Raw genomic sequence first — 6,061 nt, 5'->3', positions numbered from 1 at the left:
AGGAGGGGACTCCAGCCAATCAGCAACACAACAATTCTAAGGAAACATATAAAACCAATGAGGAATGGCGGGAGGAAGGGTCTTTGCAGGGTCTAATTGGTTTCTCCAAAGGTAAGGTAGGAAGATGCACACGATGCTTCTTGGGTCTCTTAAGGCAGTGCCTCTAGCCGTGACTTGAGGGAATATGCGGGACAGGCATCTTCAATTGGTCTTGTATTCGCTGTTTCTGATAGAGTACTACCACCGTTCGTCCCAGAAATGCTAGGGAGCACCTTGTATTACAGTTGTCCCTTTTTTCTGTGCTTAGATTTGCTAGAGGATAATCAGTGGAGTGCTAATTTTGATCCTGGTAGGGATCCTGTGATTGAAATGTACAGATATAAAGGTTCATCTGTGTGTTTTTTTTAAATTATTGTCAGCCTGAACCAATCTACAGCAGATTGAAAACCTCTTCACTGAAGGCTATGGACTGCACTCTACCGTGCTGGTTCAGTATGGGTTCATAGAGCGATTTTTTTCATCTTCCCAGTCTAGGGTTGAGAGAGAATGATTGGCCCAAAATGACCCAGATGGCTTCTGTGCCTAAGGCAGGACTGGAACCTGACTCTTTCCCTCTAACCCAACACCTCAATCACAATGCCATGCTGGTTTTCTTATATGTATTTGCAGACATGCTAATATGAGTATCTTAACTGTGGTTTATGGAATTAACACACTTTCCTGGGGTCATGTGACACAAGCAACCCTACCCTAACCATGTGGCCACAGTTGTCTGTAATGGGATGTACTAAATTGTGGTTCCGTATGTGATGTGAAATCTGCTTCCATCTGTCATTTGTTCTATTCTATATAAAAGAATATGTAAACATTCTTTCATAAATTACAAGGTTCACACACTGCAGTGAAGGATACATTATTATAGAGGGTTTCATGTGCTTGTTCCAACGTATTTTTCTTCAGGTAGCCAGTTGTTTCTTGAACAGTCTTGATACTAGCTTCTTTTCTTGACTTAAACTCATTCTAAACCATGTGTTTCATTGTCCTACCAAGGTAAAATCCATTTTTTCTTCCACTACTTCCAAGGAGGTATGTGTTGTATCTTCCTAGAATCTCAGGGAATGTCTCCTTTTATACTAGAAGAGAGACCATGAGAAGGAAATTGTCTCCTGCCCTTCCCCTGCCAATACCACTGGCCTAAAAGATAGGCCTGTTATCTTAGAGCTATCTAATATATTGTATTGTTCAGAAACATTTTATTTTATTGTTTTATTACATTATAGAATACAAATAATAGCCAAGTGCAGTGGTATTGATACAACAGGAGCTGGAAGCTATTAACACTGTAATGATTGAAGTAAATTATCTTTAAAAATAGAAAATGTATATCAATACTAAACAGGGTTTCTGAGATGTAAATGGACAGAGTTGCTTAAATTATACTGTTGATGCTGAATATAACATTGATAAGAAGTTGCAAAGTACATTAAATTATTTGTCATATGAAAGTTTAGATCTTTGAAAATACAGAAGTCTCCCCTGTATTTTTAATTATGAATATGAAAAGAAAAGAAAGGGAGAAGAGGAGAGAGCGAGCTAAGATAGATGCTTGCAGCTCCATTGATAAACTTTGCCCAACATGGAAGAAAGATACAACCCTTATGATACCTGATTGCTGACTAAAACTTGGAGAACACACAGCAATGGTGAAACTAACAAAGTATATCCACAACAGCAGCTTATCCAAATTTAAGGAAGAATGGGTTCCGTACATACAACCTATCACACAGCAAGGCAAATACAAACATTTACAGTATGGTTTTTAAGAGGGTTTAAATAAACACTGCAAATCTTTCGGAGAACAGAGGAGGGGGAAGTTAGAAACTAAATACCTATCTACTTTTTCCAAGCAGCTTTATATTTTTTAACATATGGAGTATTGATATGAAAGTCAAAAGTGAGGGCAAGTGGGGTCAGAGTTTGGCTTTAAAAGTAACATGAAATCTTGCAATGCTTGTAATCAAAAGGTGATTCTGTTTGGTGTTGTCTTCAGGACTATGTTAAATTGAGAGCCAGTTTGGTCTAGTGGTTAAGGTTCTGGGCTAGAAAGCAGGAGACTGAGAGTTCTAGTCCCGCCTCAGGCATGAAAGCCGGCTGGGTGACTTGGGCCGATCCCTCTCTCTCAGCCCAACTCACCTCACAGGGTGGTTGTTGTGGGGAAAAGAGGAGGAGGAAGGAGTATTAGGTATGTTTGCCACCTTGAGGTATTTATAAAATTAATAAAGGTGGGATAAAAATTAAATAAATTGGTTTAGCTTCTTACTCATAAACCATTATCCATGGGGCCAGATCATAAAGCTGCTAGGCAGCAACATAATGAGATCCAACCAGTGTTTATAGCTTTACAGTTGTTCAGGAAAAAAAAAACTGATTCCACTCTCCGGCCTTAGGAGCACTGTGTAAAGACTTAGTATCTCCTCGGAATCATTCCATTCATTAAAAGAGGAGATTGTTTTTTCTGTCATTAGTCCCATTCCCTTTGGGGAAACCATATTAGCAGCTGGCAAGACCAAAACCAGAAATGGGGGTGACCAAATGTAAAAGTGGTTGGAGCCCGACTGCATCCTTTTCACTCCCCCTGCCAACTGTGGTGTCTTCTTTGATCCTTTTTCATCTCTTATTCCTCCCCTTCCCTTTTGGCCACCCGGGACCAGAGGTCGCTTGGGCTCAAGGGCTGATCTGATCCCTTGAAGACACTTTTCGAAATTAGGGTAAAGCTGCTAACCCCTCCTCTGATTTGAAGTGTTGGACCTGGCATATAGATATACTTTTCACATATTGGGATTTATGTAATCATGGTTCATTCAATAATGCACCGTTTGCTGGACTCACACAACCTGCTAAACCTAAAACAAATTACACCATATTAAAACTTAGCATGTATGAACTAATATTTAATTATCTTCGTCCTAGACTCATCTCCTCCTTTCATTTGCTGGTTTCAAAAGGCTATCCTTGAGTTCTATCTTTTTATTAATATTTATCTACCCAAGCTATCTGAATAAACAACATTAATGACATTTCCTTATAGATCCTACCTCAACCTGGGACACAAAACTTATGACAGTATCGATCACCATTGTCCATATTGTTTGGGGTTATTACACATCATAGTTCAGCAACATCTGGTAGTGGAGGGGGCCTGAGCATTTTCTGAAGTCGGTTAAATATTTTTAAAAACTGTGTGGTCATTCACTACTACAATAAGACATGCCACTAGATGGTGGTAGTTCTCCTGCTTCCGAATCAATTCACAAGTGTCTTTTTTTAAAGAGTTCTCATGAGAACTATCAGTTTGGACAATATATATGTAGTTCCAGAATTACAAGAACTAAATGAGAGATAGTTAAGCAATTATGCTTCATATTTCAGATTTTCATGAGAACCAGAAACTTTGCATAATAAATAGATCCGTGCTCTTTTCTGAGAGAAGATAGTGTTAATAAATCCCATGTATGATACTTTATAATTCAGTCTGACTTGCAAACCCAGAAAATTGAATAAACCATGGTTATATTAAATTAATTTGACTTCAGTGCCTCCCTAGCCTAGTAATTCTTTTCCATGATTGGAGTCTGTACTGCTGGCACCATCTATTGAAAAAATCAACTGTGGAAGGGTTTCTGTTGTAACAAAGTTGTACCTGTAAGAGACCCCAAACACTGAGAATCATCCTTGTTCCTTTTTGCCCATCCTATTTGGATTTCTGTTTCTTGGGCTTCTTAGACATGGTATTAACTGTTGCTGCTTTTATTACCTATTTTTTCAATTGCTATCGGGCAGCAGTCATTCAGTCAGGCTGTAGCAGAAAAAATGCTGCACTGGCTTCATTGAAAGACCAGCACCTCTCAGCTCTTCATTTTCTTGAACAGGACGCACTCAGGGTGGTTCTTAAATGAATTCTCAACCTGCACCTAGGTCTGTTTTTTTTTTCCTCATCCTTCCCAACCACTTTTCCTCTTGTGATCTGTTCTTTAAAATCTATAACTGAAAACAGGGATTGTCTCATTATTGCTTTTCACATTTTCACTGTAAGCTACTCTGTGAGGCTTATACAAACTATGGCCAAACAAACTGGAAAAAATGATATGCTTTTCAGCCAGTCCCTGTAGATATCACTTTAACATCATTATCTATGATAACTCAGATTTTTATGCTGCAGTCTCGTTGCTGATCTTTGCCTCCAAAACTGTGTTAAGGCACCCCAGCCAGCCAGCTAGGCTGGTTATCCTTTCCTTTTCTCTTTTTCAACTTGTGTGAAGCACAAAATCTCTTTAGCAGCTCCAGAACTTGATATAATACAGCTTTCAACAGACACCATCTGAAAGGTGTTTCTTCTAAGTTGACAATGTGCTTAATTTTTTTAAAGACTTTTTTTTTAAATGCTGTCTGCTTTCCTCCCACTAATCTCAGGCAGGCCTATGCAGTACACATACCAGCCTTTTCTCTTTCACGCCAAGAAACGCAGACAACCAATAATATACTTTTTCTGAGAGCAGCAGTGACTCCTGGCCTGGATTTCCTTTATCTGGAAGCAATGCAAGGGTAGAGGGATTAAAGAAAACAACGGCCGTGTGGGGTTTGCCATTGTTTGCTGCTCCCTTGAAGCCAGTTCCTCCTAAGTCCCATCCCCCGTCGCCAGCAACATATTGTGAAGTCAGCCATTTGGGGTCACTACAAAATAGGACCCACCCATCTCCCTCGCTTCTCTGCCTGGACAGAAAACGGTCTTTCTGCCAAAACAAACTGACTACATATTTCCCAACCATCTTGCCCCCTCCTGCACGAAGAGTTGGGCTGGCATCCAGCACATCTGCAGTTACGGTCAGCCTTGCCAGCTGGAAAACCCAGAGGCTGTGACGCTAGCAAAGGCTGCTTGGCCTGACGGCTCCCCAGATCTCATCCTTTCCACTCTAAGAAGAGGAGGAGGAGGAGGCTTCACTTCAAGGTAGAGGCAAGGGCCTTCTTGGGGCAACATGCTGCCTCCAGGGAGGTTAGGTTGGCTTCAGCACCAGAGCTGATTTCAGGGTCACGTGGAAGGGTCCGTAAGAAGTGATTACCCCAGTCAGATCCCAGTATGTGTGCAGAACATTTCTAGCAAGGCTATACCATCAATGCCAACTCTCACAAATCAAGAATGAAAGAGCAGAGCTTCCCAGACAGTGCCTATGCACCATGGTTGATAAAGATGTGGTTTACTCACCTGAGTTATGGGTTAGCATTACACAATGAACCATAACTTAACCCCAGAGACTGGGCTTATAAAACAGCCTAGGTTGAAATGTGGTTGACTAGTTTGTGTCATGCAAACCTGAAGGTGGTAATGGGGGTTCTTTTAGAGTTGAGGTATAAATAAAATATGTGTAACTCACCATGCAATTACTAACATTGACTTAGTAGTCATTTCCTTCTCTTCCCAGGAAATACTGAGAACTGTAATCTCGAGAAACGTTCCAGAGGCGCTGGCCTACAAACCCCAGAAGTCTTGCACTTGGTCTCCAAGTGTAAGACGGGCTTCAAAAAAAGGTGGAGAAGGACGTAAGCCATGTTTGGTGAACTTGTAGGATTTATTTCCCACTGTGTGAGTTTTTGCTTCTGTATTATTATAGGTTAATCTAAAATCTGATGGTTTACTTCCAAATCCCTATCCCACTTTTGTAAAACCTAACATTTTGTTCACCTCCAGTGTTGCACTCTTTAAAATAGATTTCATCAGCTGGCCAGTGAGTTATTCCATCCCACAAAATGCGTCAAAAAATAACCAGCTATAATCTAATTTATTTGGGAAAATTTGTCCAATAATGCTGATTTATCAATCATGCTAATCCATAATGTGGTGATTTGGTTTTGGTTTAGCATCTTGGGCTAATTAGCCATTGTAGCTTGTAAAGGAGTTTATGACTTGATGTGTAAAAGCCAGTCATGGTTTATTTAGTCAACCATGGCTTAGTAGAATCTGTCATTTATTTACTTGGGAATATTCAGCTTACCCCTAACTACCCTC

Source organism: Candoia aspera, chromosome 2 (genome assembly GCF_035149785.1).
Source record: "Candoia aspera isolate rCanAsp1 chromosome 2, rCanAsp1.hap2, whole genome shotgun sequence".
NCBI lineage: Eukaryota > Metazoa > Chordata > Lepidosauria > Squamata > Boidae > Candoia > Candoia aspera.
The sequence above is the reverse complement of the archived record's forward strand: the minus strand, read 5'-3'. Positions refer to the sequence as shown.